The 23031-nt window shown below is 39.3% G+C and overlaps 2 long non-coding RNA genes across 2 annotated transcripts; one reads left to right on the forward strand and one right to left on the reverse strand.

Moving 5' to 3' along the window:
• Positions 1-643: 643 nt before the first annotated feature.
• Positions 644-19271, reverse strand: LOC116451209. Its single transcript, XR_004243127.1, has 3 exons — positions 19261-19271; positions 12848-12857; positions 644-725 (listed from the first exon to the last, which is right to left on the reverse strand). It is a non-coding gene; the product is annotated as an uncharacterized LOC116451209 (long non-coding RNA).
• Positions 645-19804, forward strand: LOC116451211. The gene is made up of 4 exons (XR_004243128.1): positions 645-729; positions 3541-3547; positions 8974-8983; positions 19794-19804. It is a non-coding gene; the product is annotated as an uncharacterized LOC116451211 (long non-coding RNA).
• Positions 19805-23031: the final 3227 nt, after the last annotated feature.

Here is a 23031-nt window from a genome sequence, read left to right on the forward strand (position 1 = left end):
AGCTCTGCTTTGTTCACTGGTGTGTTTTCTGGTTTTGTCAGCCACAGTCTTTGTGAGCAAGTCAGGAACTTGGCAGAGGCTTTGGGTGGCGATGGTGCTGCCTCACTGAGCTGGATTATCTTGACAAGTCCTTCCAGCCTTGCTGTGGTGCTTTAACATAAAAACAAAATCAAAAACCCAGTTGTGTCTCCTCTCTTTGACAGCACAGCTCCAGCCACCTCCCTCCTGGGAGCAGAGGGACATCTTGTGCTTGCTTATTTTTCCCTGGTGATTTGCACTTCAGGATGCCCTGGCTTGGTGAGCCAGTGCTTTGTTTGTTGAGCAGAGATGAATGCTGTGGATGCTTTGTTTAGGAAGTTGAATTATTAATTCATCGTACACAGAGTAATATCCCAAACAAAGCCTGGAGCTCAAAGCTCCCTAGTTTTGAGGAGGTTTATAAACAGGTTCTGCTAATCTGAAAAGATTAGCTGCCTTGTTATTAGAGGTAAATAAATACTCAACTTCAGAATTATTCTTTCTCCTTTCTAATCCAGAGGAAGGTTATAATGACCTTTCTGACAAAGTTTTCTTCTGAGTATCTCCTCTATGTCTCTCTCCTGCCAGAGCTCCAGAAGTGTTTGCACAATGCTCTCAGACACATGGTGGAATTCTTGGGTTGTCCTGTGCAGGGCCAGGAGCTGGACTTTGAGGATCCCAGTGGGTCCCTCCCAATTCAGGATGTTCTCTGTGTTGTCCATTCACTTCCCACCAAGTTTGCTTTGTGTGCTTTCCTAGGCGGACTAAGAAAGTCAGGGCCCCAGTAAAGTCTGGATTTCCAGCAGCTGTAACTTGTGCCTCGGAGACACTTTTGGATAGCTCAAGCATCAGCAGGAAAAATCTCCCCTCATATCATCCATAGAGTGAAACATGAAAGTGTTTGCAAAGACTGAATTAGGGAATTTGCCTCTTTCTACAGTCAGCAGGGACTGAGAGTTTCACAGAGACAAAATCTCACCCCCAGTCATCCCAAAGGAGTTGATTCTGTGATAGCAGCAGGATGTCCCTTGAATTCATTGTGCTGGTTTTTTTCTCAGGTTTTCTATAACTAATGAATGTTATTCATTAAAGGAAACTTCCTCTGAGAACAGTAATAAAAGATAAACTGTGCTAGCAAACACAAAGATTTGTTTAGTCCCCAGGATCCTGTGTCCATCCGTGGTGACCAAGGAGGAGTGAGAACTTGTGGTGCATGTCTCACAACTTCTGTTCTTGTGCTTTCATGGTGAGTCAGAGAACTCCAATCCATGTCCTGTCCTGCAAGGTTGCAGGCCTCAGAGTTTGAATCCAGTAGGGTTTCATTTCCCTGTTTATCCATCATGGAAGTCCATGCTGCTACACCTGGATGGCTTTAAAAATCACAACAATTGCATGGGATCTCACCATACCGAGATATTTTCGCTGCTGAGTTTATTGTTTAGTTACTGATTCAAGATTTTGTGTATTTTTAGATCATTAAATCTGAGTAAGGCTTAAATGCAAAACCTAATGGCTGCCTAAATTGGCTGTAGGGTATTTGTGTCAATAAGGGACAAAATTATATCACAGAGCAGTATAAGTAGACTAAGACAGTTCAAATTGTCGATATGATGAAAATTATTCAAAGAAAGCAATTAAAACTCCAATCCATGCCTAAATTGCTATTGGTTGTAAGTCCAGTGAATCCATTTACACATTCTGTTGTAGGATACTACATGATCAGGGTACTGTAGCAGAATGCCTTGTCAATAGAGAATTATAAAAACAAATATATCATCATGTTGAAATAAAATGCAAATCCCAATAAGCATTCTTCCAAGCTGTTAAAAGGCCAGAAGAGATGGGAAGAAAGCTGAGATCTTTTGATTTCAGATGAACTGATCTTATAACCTGCAAGTTTGTGTACATTCCCGTGATGAAGACTAAAGATATAAATTTATATACTGTAGGTTTTGGTTACACCCTGCTGTAAGTAGAAGCATGAAAAAAAAAAAAAAAAAACAGAAGAGAATATTTGTGAGGAAATCTTACAAATATTAAAATTAGCTTAATATTTACTTAGCATTTGAGTTCTAGAGCCTTGCAGCAGGATGCTTATATTGTTTCATATAACTGCAATACTGATATACCTTTATTCATGTCATAAGGCCAAAAAATAATAGACTAAAATTACCATTTCTTACCTGACTTTTTTTTTTTTTTTAAGTGGATTTTGGCCCTGAGAGGCCCCATAGAGCAGAACTCTTTGACTGAGCCCCTGATCACCTCGGAATTTATTTATTTATTTTTCCTAATGAAAGTTTAGTAGTGTTCATGTTTTGATCACATCCATTAAAACACAGAGTATGAAAGGCTTGTACCTGCAGGAATTTCAAGCAGCATCCAAATAAATGATCTATGAATTTTGCATATCCCAATAAAGCTTGTATTAACATTTCTTTAAATTGGGGTGTTATAAGACGCTGGAAAATCCAGGACACGGGCTCTATGTGTAAGAACATGCACTTCTCATCAACTCCTCAGCTGTTTGAAAACTGTGTGCATCACTTTGGGTCTTATTATGTCAAGTTAAGAGTGGAGGAGAAAAATTCCAGCCCTGTGAAAATGGAGAGGGTGTTTTCAAACCAGAGACCAAAACGTGGGAATGTGTGTACTGTGAGCCTCTGGGGAAGGAGCTGCTGCTGATAAATTAGCAAAGCATATTTAGGAAACACAGATGCCTAATATTTTTGTTTGAACAGTAATGTGTTTTCTGAATCATTGCATTAATTTTAGAGTCTTGATTAAGATACTTCTACAGTAATGGAACAGATTATTTTCATTTTATGCCAAATAACTGATTATGCTTCCTTGTAATTTATGTGTTGTGAGGTAAAAACTCTTTTGGTATCTGAGAGCAGTCTAGATTATTTAGCCTGACTTGTTTGATTGTTTTTAGGTTGCATGGATCTGGAAATATGAGTAGAACTTTAGGCAATATTAAGGAACAGGAGCAGCAATAAACCTCAACCATGCCATTTGTCCACTGCACCAAGGAATTTTTGCTCTATTCTTCCTGCACTTCTGCACATCACTGGCAGAAAAATATAGAAAATTTACCCAGTCATGAAAAAAGAAAATTTTCTCTATGAAAGTAACAATAACAAAAAGTTGGACTTTGCTGGTTATTCTATTAAGAGAGAAAATGTAATCCTTCAAAACAGGGGTGGCTGTGGAAATTCAATATTTTTGAGTGGCTAATGCTTTCAGTTAATGGTGTTAACTTGAACTCTGACCTTTGTTAGAATGTTGTGTTTTAGCTTTCCTTCAAAAATTTGGTTCCCCCTCTGTTCTGGTTGCTCCTGCACTGTGACCAGTCTACATCGGGCTGCAAGAGGAGTTTCTGTTCAGAGTCACTGTGTTTAAATAAGGAATAATTCTGTACCTCTTAATTTGTTGGTTTATTATTATGTATGGGGAATATGCTGGCCATGGGGATTTATATTTATATTTGTTTGCCCAGCTGGTCATTCCAGAAATCAGGATTTCTGTCTTGCCTAGGTTGTGCCTGGATAACATTGGAGCAGTTTTGCAGGAGAGGGTTAAAACATTCCAGCCTGTCTGCTAGGAAAAAGAAGGAAGATATTTGGAATATTCCACTGAGTTGCATTTGGAATAATAATTGGGTGTATATTCCCTTATTTGTTTGAGATGCAAGAGTTTTGCATTCGAGTAGAATTATAGGAGAAAGCTAATTAACCTTTATAAACATAATTCATTAGGCTTGCAAGGCACAACAAACACTTAAGAAAAAACAAGCCTCTGGTAGCATGCGAAGGCTGGCACCTTCCTTTTTTGTGATCTGCAGAAGAAGACCAGCTTTAAAAGGTGTCCTTACAGCTGTGGCAACAGAATGAGTCCAAGCTTTATTTTGATTATGTCTGCCCATTTTTCATTATTTCTGTATAGGCTTTCTGAATCTTGATTTTCGGCTCTGAATTTGATTTTCCTCCAGTATGAAAGAGTTGATTTATTTCAGAACAAATTTATTTTCTGTTCACCTGGTTTGCACAATGAAATCTAGGCAAATTGGATTTCACTCATAGATCAGTCACAGAAACAAAATGATGTGCACCTCTCTTCATAATGGGTCATGACATCTATTTCCTCTACACCTTTTTTATGGTTTTCTCCTCATTACCTTGATTTCCTCAGTGAAGTCCAAAAAATAACATCAATAGGTTTTATATTGTGCCATATTCCAGGTTAAAATTGAACTCCACAGATGTGGATGACATAAGCAGGAATGTGGAACAGCATTTTGACTTCTGTGAATGAAGTCTCATTTTGGAGAACAGTTCCTTCTGTGTCTTTGTGATCCCGGTTCCTTCCCTGATCATCCTTCTGACTCATAAAATAATGGAGGCAGGGGTCCAGAGGATGCAGATGTTTTACCCGTTGTATGAATCTTGAAAGGAATTAATGCAGACTGAATCATCTGCAAGACTGAAATGCCAATTTTCTATTTCTTTAATGTGTTATTTCTCCTGGAATAATTTTTCTTGGCATTTAACTTTGCATCTGATGTTGCTGGAATTGAGTTTTTCTTTGTTTGCATCCCTTAACATGAATGTAAATATGTCATCCTGCAGGTTTAGCACAAAATGAGTGCATGTTTTCTGGGCATTTAGTGCTATTGGAGCTTTGTGTGCCAGGTGAGAAGCCTTTTTAAAAGCATTGAGAGCAATAAAAATAAAGAAAGGCTTTTTCAGAGTATTTATTTTATTTATTAATGAAAATAACAAGTCTCTTCTGTAGCTTTGTGTTTTGGCCTTTAACTTTTCATTAATTTCCTCTGTGAAACAAGCTTGTTCAAAGAATTAGTTCAAAACAGCCTGAAATTGCATTTAAAATTAATATCTTTTTACGTTTGATGTTTAGTGTACCACTGCTATCAAAACCTTGACCTGTGCCAGGGGCGTTATCAGACTGGCAGCTGTGTGATAATGAGGGGGGGTTTGGTGGGTGTACAAACAGTTTGGAGAGACAGTAACAAGATTACATTGCTGCCCTCTGGAGCCCTCCAGCCCAGTAAATATTTAGCTGGCAGTAGATGGCAAACTGAAGATTAAGAGAATTTGCTGCCCTAAATCTCCTGGTGAGTGCAGCCCCACAGTTCTGGTGGTGATCGGGAGCTGACCCAGCCAGAAATAGGAGGAGTTGTCATTGTTTGTCTGCCCAGTGATCTGTCTGGGGCTCAGATGAAAAATAATCCCAGCCTGTCCAAAAGGCCTTTTTGCCTCTTACTGAGCATGCACAACCACATTTAGGGGTTTACTCTTGCCAGCTGATTTTTATCATACAAGAGACTGCGGTGGCTGCTTGCCCTAAGGGGGCTTCCCTCAGAAGAGAGGCTTTGCTAAGCCCAATCAGCCAGGTTTGCATTCTCTCCTCTGTCTGCCATGCACAAAAACTTCTGTGTGACTGCATCACTTTGCCTCCCCTCCTGAATTTTTTTTTTATGAACTTCACTCCCCTGCTCCCACTTGAGAAATTTTACTTTTTCTTAAGTCAGAAGAAGGTATGCAGGCATGTGTGGCTCACACCCAGGATCCTTTCCAGTAGCACTGGGCTGGATTCCAAGGGGTGCCAGGGGGACTGTGGAAGGAGCCAGCAAACCTTTATAACTGAGGTTTGTGAGTGTTGTGTAGTGTCTGATACCCAAACCAGCAGCTGCCATCCCCTGCAGCAGAGCGTGGGGTCCCAAAGGTACCAGCTGGGAGAAAATGTGTGTCTGGCCACCATTCTGTGCCTGAGCTCTGCCTTCCCCCTTTTAGTTAATAGGAGATAAGCAAAAACTCTTCCTTGGGCTCTACATGATGACTTCTATGTTTTATCCCTAAGATATAAGGAAATAATCTAATTTTACAGATTAAAAATCACAGACAACCTGTGCAGCTGTACTGTTCCCCAGTGGTCAAAGCAGAAGGACAGTCCTCTTTTATGGCCATAAATAATTCAGCCTGGATTTAGTCTGGCCCACGCAATGTGTGATGGATTGGAGGGCACTTCTCTCCTATGCACCCTACAATCTCTTTTACATTGCGATAACTTTAAAAATTATGTTTGTTTTAATTTTGTATTCGTATAGGCTGTATTCTGGTTCAGCTTCTTAGAAATTGAGTACAGCCTCTTCAATTTCAGAGGGTATGGGGAGTTCTCAAAGCACTAAGCTGGTCTGATGTTGCACATTAGATTTTGGGGGGAGGGTGAGTGGGTAGATTGAAAAAAAAAAAAGTTGTCTTCTTTTTTTTCTTTTTTTCTATTTCTTTTTTTTGTTATTTTTCCATGTCACACTCTTTACTTCTAGATGCCCATGAACAAATAAAAGGAATTAAATCAAAGGCACAAGATGCCAAATTCATTTTAATCAGAGTTCACTGGAAGCCCGAAGGTGACAAACTTCAGGAAGTGTTAGGGAATATGTGCAAGCAAAAGGAAACTTGTGACTTCAGTAAAGAAATCTCAGCCATATGCCCTCTGAGGAATCTATAACAGCTTCTCCAAGGATTTATACCATCACATTTTTCCAGCAGGGCCGTGCCATGCACATGGAAGGGTATTTCTGCTTGTGCTCTGCCTGTGACCAGAGCGTGCAGTGTGCTGGGATCACAAGCAGCCCTCAAAGCAGATTTTTCCAGAGTGACCATTGTGTGGTTGTTGTGCTGGCACTGCAGCTGGTTCCAGCTGGGCATGGAGCAAGTGGAAATCCCATCCTGTAGTTCTGCTGGTGCTGGATTGCATGGAAAGAGAGGGATTTGGCATGTGCAGCTGTCAGCTCACCACATGGGCAACTTTCGTGCCCTGGTGCACATTGGATGAAGGTTAATATCAAAACTCTGAGCTGAATAGCAAAGCGTAGGTCTGGTGGAAAACCTATGAGCTTGTTGGTGTTTGATAAGGCTGATGTGGATGGAACAATGCTGAAAGCCTGCACTGGGGTGAGGGCTGAGGGTCATGGATGGTCCCTGTGAACAGCAAAGCCAGCCTGTGCCTGTCCCCCTGTGCCACCTGATAGAGGCAATCACTGAAATCACCCAGAAACACTTAGAGGAAAATAGCTGCAAACAAGAAACTGAGCACTCATGTCAAAGGAGTTTGTGTGTTACTAGGCATTCATCATAAAATGTATCTTATATTTTAAAAGGCTTGTTTGGTAAGCAAGAACATCAGGGCTACTCATAGATGATGTGTAATAACGGGGTTATACTCAGCCCCAAATGCTTTTATCTACTTCAGACCCAGCTCTGACTAAATGAAAGCCTTCACTTGCCTACTTTGCCTTCCATTTGAAAAACAGAATGTATCTATAATAAAAAAAAAAAGTCTCTATAACCTCTTATATCTAACCAAGGCTTTCAACAGATCAAATGTATTTCCCAAAATAAAGATAAAACAGAATGTTAGTTTGTGAATCATTCTGTATTTCAACCACTTAATGTACTTCAAACACACATACACAATCAGGACAAGAAAGCTGGCTCAGAAATTATAAGCAAATTGCAGCTCTTCAAGACATCCTATAAATTTTTTTCCCCAGCTGCATTTAAATAATAAGAGCTCTTCCTTGTTTTGGACATCCTTGTTTTCATATCTGTTTTGAAACCATTTATGCTAAATAAGGAATTGAATAGACAGATAATTAGCAGATTGCAAAGCAGTGTCTTAACTTTCCTGGTACTCCTTAGCTGCAGAAGAGTCTTTGCAAAGATCTTTTCTGCATAAAACCAGTTCACCAAGTTGGGCATGTGCCATCTAGTGATCCACACAGGAACTGGAACTTAAAATTAGATGTACACTCATGATATCCACTGAGTGAGTACTTCTGAAATAAGACATTTGGGCCATTAACATATATGTGCAACTTGAAACTTGAGATTTTGAGTTGTGAAATGAAATTTCTGTTAATTTTTCCTTCATTAATTATGAGCTGTGCAAAGACTTTTCAGGCAAATGTAATTTTTGGTGATTTATGAGCTTTCTGTAATGTAAGGGTCATGGAAAATTCTTAAAAGCTCAGTGGTCATTGTCTGTACTTGCACAAAATTTTGCCTGTTCCTCTCAAAGTGCTGATTGTGTTCTTTCGAAGGCAGTTCAAATTTTATGAGAGTAAAAGCAATAAAACAAGTAGTTTATGGAAAAAAAAAAGAGTAGGTTTTGACTGATGAAAACTCCTTAAACTCATTGAACCCCAATTATAAATCTGTGTTTCTTCTCTCAGACAACTTTTGGAAGTAGATTTTGGTAGTTTTGGTGCCAGGCACTGTGGGTCAATGTGCTCTGTGGTGCCAGAAATGGACATTACACAGCCAAGAAGGAAGGTGAGCCTGCTTTGGCTTTGCACCTTTTACTCCTGTGGCTTTCGGATCTCCTGGGTTCTTCTCTGCTGTCCTGCAAAATTGCTGTTCCTGTAATTAAGTTAGTTCTCAGCAATCCCTAAGGCCATTGTGGCAGTAGGAGAAACCTTTTCACTTTGAGTTTTTCTCCACTGCCCATCGCCAGCAACTCCTGCAACAACTTTTCACAGTGAAAAGATTTGTCTTGAAGGAAATTTCCAGGGGCAAATAAAGCTGGATCAATTCAAGGCTTTCCTTGGGCATTAGGTGGCACACCTGTAGCAACAGTACCTGTGCTCAGGAAAGATCATTTTAACTTGGCCAATACCTTGGCATTGAGAAGTTATTTTTAATTTTTATTTTAAAATATTTGAACATATATACTTGAAATATATACTCAGGTAGGACTATTCAGCTCGGAGACTTTCTGTAGCCTTGTGGTATAAAAGTAATTTACATGGAGAAGCTGTACAGCCTTTTTCTTCTGTACACTGTGAAATATTTAATTATACAACTGTGAATTCAGTGTGAGAAGTGTGAAAGGAGAGAATCATTACTTACTGCAGGAGGGTTTTATTAGGCAGGCTGCAGTTATGCTGCTGGACAAAGTGCAGTAGGTCCCTATTAACTATTTAACAGCTATCTACAACAGCAGACACCTTATAAATTAATAGATAGACTCAAAACACAAAGTGGCTGTAGAGGAAAAGCTCAGCAAAGGGTGTAGATGAGCATCCAATCCAGCAGCTACAGTTTAATGTTGGATATCACAGTTCTGGGTTTTTATAAGCAGCACAGAACCACGTTTCTGTGGGAAATGCTGGGGATGATGTGCTTCTAAGGTCCGTTTAGTAGCTCATTTCACTAAATGATGAGTTTCTATTACAAAACTCAGACGTAAATTATTCAAATGAAGAATCCATCGCTATTCTGCAGGGAAAGGTGCTGCTGCAGTGTGAGTGGATGCTGTAAGTGGCTGATGGATTTGGGGTGACCTGATTGAAAACACCTGTGCTGCAGCTGGCAGTGCTAAGGAAGAGATGACAGCCAGTGATTCCTGCCTGTTATTTAAGGTTAAAAGTGGAGACATTAAATTGTCAATAATTAATTACAGCTTTATTGAGGAGTTAATTATGATAGCCTTTCTGGGTTCAGGAGGCTGCATGTATCTTCCATACTGAGGTTTAGTAATTGAGATGCAGTTTAGCATTCCTGTCCTGACACAAAGCAGAGGGGAAGAAACTGCTTTATAAACAGATATGCTGATACCTTCTTGCATTAGAATAAATATCCTGCTCCGTTCCAGTGACTGTTTCCTCAGGGAAAGGAGTACTTTCATCAGGAAAAGTTGAAGTAGAGCAAAATACATTTCTGTCAGCACTAGCTGGAGTGGTTCTCAGTGCAAGAAAAAGATTAAAAGAATATGAATATTTGAGAAAACTGAGGAAATACTGAAATTTGGCCGTTTTGTATGGGTGACATCTCCAAAATATATCTGATCCCTTGTGAGAAAAGGACTGCCTGAGGGGAAAGTGGACCCAAGACACCCTATATTCTGAGAATTATTCTTCTACAATCCAAATACTCAATCACTTCTGCAAGGATGCTGCAGCATTAGGAAGGTCATGATTTAAAACATTAAAGCAAATTGCTGATTGTACATCTCCCATTTGAAGTAGAAAATAGTACAAAGATGCTACAGGGCCATGTGCTGGCTTGCCTGGAAGAGTTTAATTTGCATTTCTGTTCTTGAGCCACCAGAACCCACAGAGGTGATGGCACAGCCTGGCATCACTCATTGCCTACCATGAGTTGTACAGATTTCCAGTGTGGGGTTTCTCCCTAACTTTGTTACCAAGCTGGCATATCCATGACCTTATCACTCCACCAGCCCATCAATCACAACATTACCTGAGTTTCAAAAATCACGTAAATTAAAATCCCCTGTAGACTGCTGAAAAGGGTAAATATGCAAAGGCAAGGAAAGTTTGGAAGTTTTTCCTTTGGCTTAGTTTCACTGATTTTTCATACATTTTGATAAGGCACTTGACTATTTCTGAATTTAGAAGATGCTCTTAATATTTTGATTTCATGGAAATGATTGTGAGTGGCTAAGTCATAGAGATTGCTACTTTAGACTCCCACTTGAGCTCACTTATGTCCATAGAAAGACCTCTAATGACTCTATCATTCTGCCTAGGGTTTTCTTTTCCCTTTTCAGTTCAACTCTCAAGCTAGAATGTTCTAGCTATGACTCTTTTTAAAGCAGAATTTATTTATATAACATTTTAACTTGAAAGCAAATGTGCCCTTTTAAAGGATGTCACCATCATCCTGCCTTAGGAGACTGAACATCTGAGCCCTGAGAAAAGAAGCTATTGGACATAATTCATCAGGTGTTGGAATTTATTCTACAAAATAGAACAATCCTGGAAAATTTTTTCCTTTCTGAATGACAAAGGAAGCCCAAATAGACATTTGTCCATTCCAGTAGAATTCCAACAGAAAACTTGGTAAGTTAAATAAAAAGCTCTGTTTCAGAAGGAAAGCTAAAGTTCTGTTATAGTCAGTTTTCCTAAGGGAAAATCTGTCCTCTAAACACACTGAAGCACCTGCACTTGCTTGGAGACTAAAGCTGGTTTAGAGGTGCTAGACTAATTTAGCAGGGAAATGTAGCTAATTTTGTTTGTAGTGAAGCGTAAAATTAGATGAGACTAAGTACAAGCAAAGCCTGTTTGTTCCCTGTATCTTTTTGCCTTGATACTTCTTCCAACCTCTGAACAAAAGCACTTGGCTTTAGTAAAACCGATGAGTTTTATGACCACAGGATTCCAAAGAGGACAAAAATTCCCCTGGGATTGGCAAGGGAAAGCAGCAGCTTTCAATGCTGACCTAAAAACACAGTGATTTTGCTGATCTGCCCCCAAAACAAGGACTTGGGAGAAAGAAGTCACCAGACATTGGTCATGGGTGGACAGGAGGCAGGCGAGCCAAGAGCTCTGAAATAGCTCTGGGGCTGTTGTGAGGAACACTCTGAGAAATGTTTGCTGGCAGAAAGTTTGGGTGTGGAGTTTTAGTGAGTGTGTCACTTGCAGGTGGAGGTCATGCTGTCTAGACAGGAGGAAAATTCCAGCTGTCTATTCCTCTGCTCCTTATTATTTGAGTTTGATGTTTTAAGCTGATCATGAGATGCACGAAAGACGGAGTTGAGTCTGGCCAGATAGACACGGGGCAAAATCAGAGAATTAGATCAGCAGATCATAATTGTTGAGATTAAAGTTGAAATTATATTTATGAAGAAGATCATTGGAGACAAGATTTAGAGCAAAGGAATCAGGGAGCTGAGCCTGGAGCCAGCAGAGCCCCAACAAATGCAGTCATTCTGAGGGCCCTGAGGGTTCAATTAACCTTGACAGCCTGGAGTCTCTTAAAAGGAGCAGAGCTTACGAATGAAATGCAATGAAAAATTACTACTTTTAAACTATTGGCAGTTTAAAACCTTGTCTCGACAGCAAAACCTCCTCAACAGACACCTCTAAAATGCTGTGCGCTAAATGTGCTGTAAATTTATTCTTGTGGCAGGTTTATTTCTTCATTAAATATTAATGTTAGATGGGGTTTAGCATATGCATGACGTTGCTGTAAATTGAGTTAGAAATTTATCAGGTTAAGTCATGTTTGAGTCTTAAGGTCTCATTCTTGAATGTTCAGTCATGCAGCAAAGAGGAGGGGACCTACAAATAACAGTCCTCAAAGACAAATGTAATAAATTTGAAGAGGCTGCTCTATTTTTCAGTCAAATCATGTCGGTATCTCTTTGGGGACATTATTTTTTTATATATGTTTTTTTCAGTCTTCCCAGTTTCTATATGTTGTGCCTGATTGGGTAAAATTTTCTCACCATTTTATGGGAGATGATTTGTAAAAATTCTTACAGCTGAGTGATTTAGTACACAAAAAGAGAATCTAAATTTTTAGGACTGTCTCTCTTCTGGTCGGTGGTGAGGAAGGAGCTCTTAGCAAGTTGTTCATAAATAACTGTTTTCTTTTATGTTAAATGGAGAATTTTCCAGCATCTTGACAAATTAACTCTTTGGCTTTCTATGATATATAGAGAGAATTACCAAATATTGACCAGATAAGTGGTTCTCTGCCACTGAGAAGAGGTTTCCTTGCCATTGGATCTATTTCTGTGCCATACAGCTGCCATCAAATTGATGGTCCTGAGCCGCTTATATTTAATGATTGGAGGGAGAAATGGATCGAGGTCTGGGATAAGAAACAGGAGAAAGAGTGCAGGGCCAATTTTCAGACAGAGATCCCAGTAAACCTTTGGAATATACGAAAATCTCCTCTATGGATATGGATATTTGCCAGTAACAAGTGCCATGACCTCATGAGCCACAGCACAATTTATGTTTTCATTTGGGAAGGGGAGGGGGACATTCCCAAACCTGTGATTTGCTACTTGACCAGCTCTGGCTGACATTCTACTGAACAGACTTTGCAGCTGGGAAATGCCCTAAGGGATGTTTGCAGAGGGAAAGGATTTTGTAACATCTTCTAGAAATCCCATCTGTGTCTGATAATATTCTGGAACAACTTCAGTGGCGATCTTGAGATCCATATGGATCTTATTAAAGTCCTCTTGCTTGCTGTGGGACACTCTGGGACCCGAAGTGAGTTGTAAAAGATCATTAGCTAAACTCAATGTGATTAATTAAACCTTCAGATTTCTAGGTTTGTGTTTTAATGTATCTTTTTAATTAAAAGGGGAAAAAAAAGGTTATTTGGGTTCTCATAATTTTTTAAAGAAACGTGATCTTCATAAGTGGCAACGTTTTTTTTTCACTTTTTCCTGATATCCGGAGAAGAGGCAACTAGAACAAAATAATAAGGCATTTGTGTTTATTAATTTTGTTTTACATTTGCTTTAACAGAGCTTCTGCTTCTTATTTTCATTAAATATGGGGGTTGCTACTTATCAAATATAATTGCTGGCATTGCAGGAAGAAAAGCTCTGCCAGGGTTAGGTTTTTACCAAGGCGATTTCTACCTGCCTAGGATTTAGAAAATCAGTAATGTTAAGGATGAACCAAAGGACAAATGGGAGGAAATGGCTGTAGAGATAAAGGTTTTGTTTGAAATTATTATTTGTTGAAAGCTGTACACTTTGACTGCCTTAAAGTTGTTAGAATATAATTATTTGTATATAGAATAGAATTGAATGCAGTAACTCGCATTCTACTGCCATGCAAAATGTTCCTGTTATCTCCTAATCTCCCGGACTCAGCCTCTTCCCTGCTAGATCCCCCCAGTCTGTCAGAGTCCTGTGTGAGAGGAGAAGGAATGCAGGAATTATTATTGTGATGCTCACTGCAGCGATTCCTTTTCTGAAACCTCCAAACTCATTTTCTGATGAGTAACTTGATTTGTGGCATTTACAGTTACATGGAGGCTGAAAAGCTGAATGTGTGTCTTGACTTGTCTCTCTTGGGTTTTTTGTGTCATGGGAGATGTCAGAGCATTTATCAGCCAGCAGCTTTTAAGGGAAAAGGGACAAATGTTGTTAGACACTGGGCAATTTAAATGCATTGTTCCTTTTCTGGGTGTGCAGTTACCCCCACACAATGTGATTTCCACCCAAACACAGCCTTAATCTGCAGCTAGGAGGTGGAAGAGGGAGCAGCAATTACAGCCCCCATTTGCCAGAGTTCCTGGTGGAAATGGCACAGAGGATACCTCTTCCCACAGTTTATTAAAGCTTCTGTGCCTGTTTAGTCTACATTTAAATTTATACTGTTTAGCAACTATAAAATTCACCATTTGTTGCTGAACCAGAGGATGTCCACTGGAAAGGCTTCTAATTTTTAATTCCAACAATTTATGGGGTAAAGGCTCTAAGTCTGGATGTGTTGCACCAGTAAGAGCAGGAGAATGGCCCCAGTATTCTGCCTCTGACAGTGACCAGGGTATAAAGAGTATCTATGATACATCCCACAGAACCTTCACAGCTTAAACCTGTCTGAAGTTAGGCAATTCCTAAACCAAATGGGAATATTTTTGTATGTATGTACCCCAGGGGTTTTGTGTGATCCCCCCAGGCACTGTTCACCTCCTTGGTATTTAGATGTCTTAGCTCCTGTGTGAATCATGATAAATAACAGGTTCTGCTTTTGATGTTGGAAGATTTTCAGTCCTCAATTATTGAAAATCTTAATACTTTATCATCTGAAAAATGCTGCATTGCTCTTCCTTTTGTTATATAAAGCCAAGAAAAGCTTATTTGATTCTTGAGAAGATTAGGAGGATAGACAAAATCACAGATAGCAACAATTTTCCCAGACATAGAGCAGGGAGGAGGCACTTAGATGAGTCTTTTTTTTTTTTTTTTTTTGCAGAATGTTTGAAAAAGAGGAAGCAAGACTATGAGAAGAGTGAAATAATCACTGTTTTCATAACCTCTGTTGTAATTACACTCTGTATGTGGCTTGTGTAGAGTCCAAGTACCACCTGCATTTATACCTCATGTCTGGTGCATCACTCGCTCCACACCCTGTTTTTCACAAGTAGCCAGAGAACAATGGATATTGGAGCAATATAACAGGCCAGAAATGTCAAATTTGAAGAAAAGGAAGTAAGAAACAGATTACTAATAAAAAAAAAATCTTTCAGGTACTTAACATTTTGATAGTCTCCTCACAATGAGCATCCCAATTCTGTGAAGCAATCGTTTTCCAACTCATCTGAATCACAAGTGCTAACAATGGAAAACAAACATAATGATGATCTAAAATGTGCATCTGAGGAGGCCTTGCATGCCTTATTTGCTCCTAATTCCTGTTGAGAAGATACTTATTATTAGGATATCATGTCAATCATGTTTCTCCATTTACTCTAAACTGTTAGCATTAAATTGGCCCCATGCAGGAGGTGGGTGAGTGTGACACAAACCAAACCCACAGTCCTGGCTGGCATGAAAGCAAAGACAAAGATTTGTCTATGTGAATTCCTCCAAATAGACCCAGCATTTAAAAACCTCTGTCATTTCTCATGAGTGCTTTCCTTACAGCACGACTGACAAGAAGGGACACTGGGTGTCTTTCTGACAAGCTGATACTGAAGTCATGGCATTTATGATCTGCACATGCTCTGATTTCAGTCACTTTCTGCTTCTGGTGCCAGCAATGAGAGAGGGAAACTGGGCATAGTCCTACAAAGGAAACTCATAGAAATGTGTGTCTATTTTTTCTCACTTAAGTAGGAGTTTGAACACATCACAGAGAATCTGGGCCAGACACTGCGATTCCATAAACCATTGTTTAAATTTGCATCAGTAGAACACACTTGATTTTCCTGGTTTACACTTAGAGGAAATGACTGATAGGAAGACCTAACTTGATACGTGTACTAAATTCTTGGTGGCATAAGAAGGAATGTCCTGGTAGGCAGCGTGTCTTTGAGGGGGAGGGCACCAGAGGCTGATACTCTGTTTTGTACCAGTGATTTGCCATTCATTTAAGCTGTGACTACTTGATTTATCTCTATCTATTGCTGTGTTGCCATCTCATTTTTTTTGTGTCTTGCCTATCAAGCACAGCCTTTCAGCAGAAGTGTTGTTATTGGTACGTACCTGTTGGAAGGCAGCAGGTGACAAATGGAGCTCTGAGCTCACTTACACTCGCTGTTATTGTGCAGCCAAAACCATTACAAGAGGAAGGCACTGGATGAATGTTAGAGAATAGCATTTGCCACACACAATAGCTGTTATTCATCTCTTTCTCTCCTCAGTCTCTTCCTCCTGATGGAGGCACAGTGAATAAGTGTTTTCTGATTGAGTTTTTCCTCATCATGGTTATCTTTGCCATCCCTATGAAGTCGATTCACTTTCAGAAAGTCCTCTGCACCTCTCAGTGTCTGTCTGAGCAGCGTTGCTCCATTTGAAGACTATACTTAGAACTAGTTCATTGTATGAAACAGTCATGATAGTAATTCGTTCAGGGGAAATTGCTTTTCCAAAGGTGGAGAAGTTAATTAAGTGTGTAACAGGAGGAAGCTAAACCTTACTAATTAGCGAGAAGGGTAACGATTATGGGAGAGAACAGATGACACTTGGCTGAAGATGAACTCAAGAAATTGCTTTAGCCAAAAGCAAGTTAGAAGAGTGAATAGAAGATGAGCTTCAAGAAAGCAAAGACTGTCACTGTGTCCTGATAAATTGTACCTCATTTATAGTGTGTCTGCCAGGTATTAATCAATAATTTGTCAGGGTGATCCTTCACTGGGAGGCACAGACCCTGCTTTGTGTGATGGAGAATTTCATCAAATCCTTTAGGTGCTCCCCAGGAGGATGTGCTGAATAAAAGGGTGGCAGCTCTTACAGAAAACTGCAAGGCTGTTTATGGGGAATGTGGAGAGGAAACTGCAGCTCCATTGCTCTGCTCTCCACTTCTGGGCTGGTTCTCCTGGGTGTCCATCACTCTCTCCCTGTTTATTCACACCAGTCAGGAAGATTGTTTGAAGTGTTGGGTTTTGGTTTGGTCCAGAGTAAATTTTTTTCTTGTGGTGTGTGTAAAGAACCAGTCATCGCTCACACATCACTTTTAATAGGGTTGTTCTAGTTAGTATTTTTTGCTTATTGTAGCAGTAATGTAAATATTGGATGGGAAAATACTTTATTCAGTTGCCAGATTTCCAATGAAGTGATGTGCTCTACCTACAGCAAACTCAAACCAATCTCCAAGATTTTTAATATGTTCCAATAACAACTATTTTATAAAAATAATAACAATATGTTTGTTTTACTTCAGTATGATAAATGTTTTTCTGCATTTTCTTTCTGTCCTTTGCCCAAAGGAGCTCTATTGCAAAGCTCTGTCGCAAGGTCTGCATCCATACTGCATCCCAGTGCCTATTTGTATAACCAGATGAGACAATTATAATGTTGACCTACATTGTTATAATGATAAATCAAATTCAGACTGCTCACAAATAATATTTTATCTTGTCAGTGTGTAGCACCAAGGCTGTGCTGCAAGAAACTTGTGGCCTGATAGTTTTAGCCATGTGTCTTAAGCCTTCTCTAAGGCCAGAGCTCAAAATCCAGTGTACTGTAGGCAAATACCATCACATGTTTATGACCTTTTCTGGTTTCCTTCTGTAGCTAAGGACAAATAAGTGCAGTTCACCTTTGGTTTCAATATTTTTTGTTTCCTTTGAAGCAATAGGTCTGGCCTTTCATCAATCTAGTTACTGGTACCTGCATACTGCAACCAGTTCTTTGGTCTTTTATTTGGAATTAATTGATTGTCAGTGTTCTGGAATGAAACAAAATAGAGGGGAATGAGTCAAAATAGAAAGGAGAAAAGCTTGTTTTCTTTATTCAGTGTTTAGATTCTGATGGGAGACAGTAATATTACAGCACAAAAAAAGCAGATAAAATGTTTCAAACCATTAAATTTCAATCTTCTTTGTTCAGCAGGTGTTTTTAGCAAGTGCTCCTTTAAGGCATTGTCTGGTCTGGATTTAGTAAATTCTTCATCTCTTCTAGATAAATAGTTTTCTAAGAGAGTTAGCAATAAATGCTGAAGATGGCTCAGCCTTGCATAAGAGAAAGAACACCCTTAGAGTCCTCAGCATTTCAATTCCATCGCTGAGGTGGAAAAACTTTTAGGGCAAAGTTTTAATTTAAATCTAAACCAGGTTTTTTTTTTTTTTTTTTTTTTTTTTTTATTAGGAGAATTCCTAATGGAAGGTGTTGTAAAAAAAATGGAAAAAGTAATCAGAGTATATTAATCATTTAAACTTCTTTGGAGTCTGGGGCACTATAACTTTAATTAGTGATGCCAAATAATATAAAATAGGTCTTCTGTTGGGTAGGCATAAAGGATGAGGAAACTTCTGCATTCTGCCAAACATTACATATTGTCCACATGATGCTTACTATGCCAAAGCAAGGAGCTCAACGTGGCATATTTGGTGCCAACAAATAAGTTATTATAAAAAATGAGAATTGAAAGAGATTTTTAAGCAGAGCAGGTTATGTAAGTTTTTGTTTTTCACTGAGTGTTCATGACAATTTGCATTTATTCACATTAGCTTGTGTGGGCTGCTATTTATTTGCACTTCTCTAGTGCCTAAGAGTTCTCTGACTGTATAGACCATTTATTTTGTGCTAGATGGTTTATAAATGATGATTGTATATAGAGGCAAGGACTGAGTGTATATTAGTGTGCATTTACACGTTTATCTGGCACATATCTGCCGTTGGTGAAGACTTGTGTGGATCTGAAGTAGGTGGGTAATGGGATCATTTGTGTTACTCCAGTCCTGCACTTTGCTTTAGAAAGTTCCTCAGACAGTTTTGCCTGAAGTGTTAAACAATAAACACGTTTGATAAAAGGGTTTGATGAGATAAAAAGTGCTTTAGATACAAAACACTGTTGGTAAAAGTCCATGGGAGACCACCTCTAATTAGCCTTATCAGATTTAGGAAAGGAGCCCATGGCAAGAGGTGCAAATATAGAAAGGATCCTAGAAAGAGTCACCTGGAGAAATGGACAGAGGTGTCTTTTGTCTTAAGGAAAACTTGAGATTGATTGAGGTTCATCTGTGTTCCAGATGGAGGGGAAACAGAAGCAAAATTCCAGATATGCTTGAAATGAAAGTCGAAAATATATTCCTTCTGATTTGCCACAAGCCTTTAAAAGCCTTGTCACAAAGCCTGGTGTAGGATAAGAGTTTAAAATATAAAACTGATACCTGTTCCTCTATGCATACATGGAATTAATACTTAGAGAGTTGCACACTATTTTAAAATCCTTTGCATTCATGTCCATCAAGAAAATAGGATCTAAAATGTTTCTACTGCATGATGCAATAAGGAACAGTAAAACTGATTATTTTTGAATTTATTTGGGGGGGAAAAAGGCAGAGGTAGGAATGAGATTAATAAAATAGCCTAAATTCATCTGCAGATAATAGGATTGCACCAGGGATAAATTTGTCCCCATTTGTTTCCCAAGCTTTTTATATCTGAAGCTTGAGGTCAGATCAATAGAGGAAGATACAAGATGCCCATAAGTGAGTTATAGGAGTTTGCAATGCTGAATGAACAATATTTAGATTTTTTAAAATTTTGGGATGGTGTCATAATGTGAAACATCCTCTCAGAGTATTTCATGTCTCTATTTCCACTCTTCTGCCTTATCACAAAACATTTTGAAACTTGTAGTGCTCTATTCAGAATTTGTGTTTTCAAGAGAATTCTTTCAGGGCAGGACCAACGGTTCATGTCTGGCCAGTTCCTGGAACAGTGACCTGGAATGGTGAGGGAAAAGGCCATAAACACTCTTGGCTGCTCTGTCCCATTTCCTGCCTGCTGGAACATCCCCAGAGGAGGCAATGCAGCTTCTTGTGAGCTGCAGGGAGTCAGTCACAGCTCTGACTGATCTTAAATTGTGCCTGTGAATGTTACACACCCCTCTCATTCTCTGCCTTTGTCCTCAGATCCTCCAGGAGGCAGAGGAGGAAGTATTGAGATGACAGAATATAAAATAAACACATCTTTCTTTTGAACTATTCAAAATTTCTCAGTGAGTTTTGGTCTTGGTAATGTTAACTCTCCTGCATTTTAATTCTGTTCAAACAAGTTCTTCCATCCAGCAATGATGAGGCAGAGTTTCACCGTTCATTCATTTAAAAAACCCCAACCAAACAAGCTGGTAAATGTCTAACACTTTGTTTCATGTTTACAACATTTGCTTTTTTCTCTGGTTGCATTTATGCAAAAATTAATTTGCCAACATTGCTAAAAGTAGTTCCTAATACTCTGGGGACTTGCTTGATCTCAGGAGGTTTTCTGCTTGTAATTTGAAGGCTTCAGAGTCACCTTTGAAGTGAAACTGAGTATTTGGTTGTTTTGTTTAGGATGGGTTATTTCATTTCATCAAGTGTTGCAATCTACAACTATTTGTCTGCAGAGAAAAGAATTTTGTTTATTTTTCTTTTTCTTCCCCCTCTCCTAAACATATTCAGGAACTTTATTCTGGGCTAATGGAACATCTTTGTCTAACGTGTCAGATCTTTAGCAGTGCTGGAGGAACCTGAGTTAATGGAAGGGATGGATTTGTTCTCATGGCACCTTTTCCTTTCAAACTCTGATATCCTCAGAGTGGTTGGAGCTGTTCGGCAGAGCCTCTCAGAGGATTCCTTCCAGCAACTCCCTGATTAAACACACTCCTGCCACCCCCAGAAATGGGGTGGAGTAGTTATGAAGAGCCCAACAAAGGGGCAGGTACTTTTCCTGGAAAACAGATACAAATATCCTCAAACACAAGATTTCCTCCATCATTCACGTGGTTTTTCCGGCTGCCTTCTGAGACCTTTAGGAAAGGTAATCACAGCAGCTCTTTCAACTATTTTGAAAGCATCTGGCCATTTTTTTTTACATGAGAATATGACTGAACAAATATTTTGTCTCCCAAACCCTTGCCAACCTTTCTATGAGAAGAAGGCAGCTTTCAGGTGTGAAGTTCATTAATTAGACAGAGTAATGTGGGTAAATTTACCCCAGTCCTGGCTTCTGTTCATGAGGCCACAAGGTTCAGAAGTTCAAAGCTGTGTCTTGCTGGAGCTTCTTCTGTTCCATAAGCCTGTACATCTCATTTACAAGTGTTATGTTTGCCTACTGAAAAGAAAGCAATGGTAAATAAGAGAGAAAAATGGAAAAAGAATGACCTTTTCAAGGGGGAGATGTAAAAGACATGCTCAGAGCTTTTGAAGGTTATAGACATTGCTTTCAGTAAAGCTGTAGGACATAATGGAAGCTTTCTTCACTGCATCACACAAGTTCTCTATGCTGGCCAGATAAATCCCTCTTTACTTGAAGCATTAGAGACATGCTGCTGTAACTACAAAACTCAGAAGTTTGAATTAAAAGGTATGTCCTATAACTGTAGCTGTTTTCATGTTGGTTTTTTAAAATACCGTTTATCAGCAGAGAACTTGACAGCCCGTCATTTTTATTTGAAAAAGTATTTTTACATTTAAATAATCAGTACAATCACTGATGTTGTAATGACTTAAAAGCAGCCATATTTCCTTAGGAAATTTGTCTAGAAAATAAAGCATTGATGCTTTAGACACAGAGAAACAGATTAAATAACATGTCTGGGTTCTTCAGTTGTTGGTATTTATATCCTCGGGGAGAAATCTGGAGTCCTTTGGCAACTGGCCAGTGAAAAGTCATGCTACAGAACGATAGTCAAAACATCCAGTGCAGGGAAAGGTATTTGAAGACACCTGTGTCCACTTAGTATCTGGAGATCAGAACTTTTTCCTGAGAAAATGCAGTAATATAATTTCTGTGAAATGATTCGGTGAGGTTTAGTGCTGTCCTCTGAGCTGCAGCCACAAAGGACAGTGAAAAAGGTGTCACTGCCCACTCTTCTTTAGTGACCAGGACCTGCAAACCCCGTGATAATCCTTACTCTGCCTGCAGGGGCTGACATTTTCTACTGGCAGCTTCTAAAATTATCCCACAAAAACTGTGTTCAAGGATTCACTGCACAGGAGAGTTAAAAATCCCAGGCCAGTTTTGCTGCTTCCTGCTCTGTCCTGCAGCCTGAAGGCAAAGAAACTCCCTTAATAGGAGTCCTGGCTCCTCCCTTCAGACTTTGGATTAGCTGGATTATGTAGATTGCAGAAAAATACCACAGAGCTTGGTAGGTGAGGAGTTGGATATTATATCTTATTGCACACTTTATGCTTTCAAATACACTTCTTCCAAAATGGTTGAGTGGTTTGGAAGAATTTTACCTCCCATAGCTAATCCTCAGACTCCGAGCACATTTGATTCCTTCGACTCTTTTAAAATCCATTGTGATACTCCCATTGTCTTCTTGCAGCTCAGACTGAGGTCCTGGTTGAACTGATGTGATGCTGTGTCTGAAAGGGCATAAAAAAACAGGCAAGGAACAACTTTTCAGCTTACTTTGATGATCCTGTGTCATGTTTAATCAGGGAAGATTGAACCAGTCACCTTGAGATTCTGAGAGCATTGTTCAATACCATTTAAAACATTGATTTTCTGTAACTATGAATCCTCTCAACTAGTCATTAGACAGGAAGAAAGTTACCTGGGGGGTTTTTAATACCAAAAATGTTAGGAAGAGAGAAATCTAGCCTGGAGGAGGCAAGCTGCAAGCTGAGGAGCAGTTTGTCAGAGCTGAAGCAAAGGTATCGCCCAGGACTGGCAGGGCTGATGGTGCTCAATTGATTCTCAGAAAGAGCTAGAACAACTTTCTGACCTTACCTCACCTGACAGCAATACTTTTTAGACGACAAAAAATGGAAAGAGTGGTTAAAGAAAAATAAAAATCTTGGTAGATATGAAGAAGACTTGGATCCATGGATCTCTTTTTGAGAGCTGGCATTTGTTGTGGATGTTTACTGCCAACAGATGTTTCAGCATTAAGGCAACTACCTGAAAACATTGCCCAAGACTATGTGAACTTTTACTTCAGCAAAAAGTTATTTTCCCTAATCTCTCTTGGTGCCTGAAATTGCTGAGCTGAAAAAGAATGGTTGCTACAGGTGTTTACTGTCTTCACCTATCCTGTGGGTAAGAATGATACAG

Source organism: Corvus moneduloides, chromosome 14 (genome assembly GCF_009650955.1).
Source record: "Corvus moneduloides isolate bCorMon1 chromosome 14, bCorMon1.pri, whole genome shotgun sequence".
Classification (NCBI taxonomy): domain Eukaryota; kingdom Metazoa; phylum Chordata; class Aves; order Passeriformes; family Corvidae; genus Corvus; species Corvus moneduloides.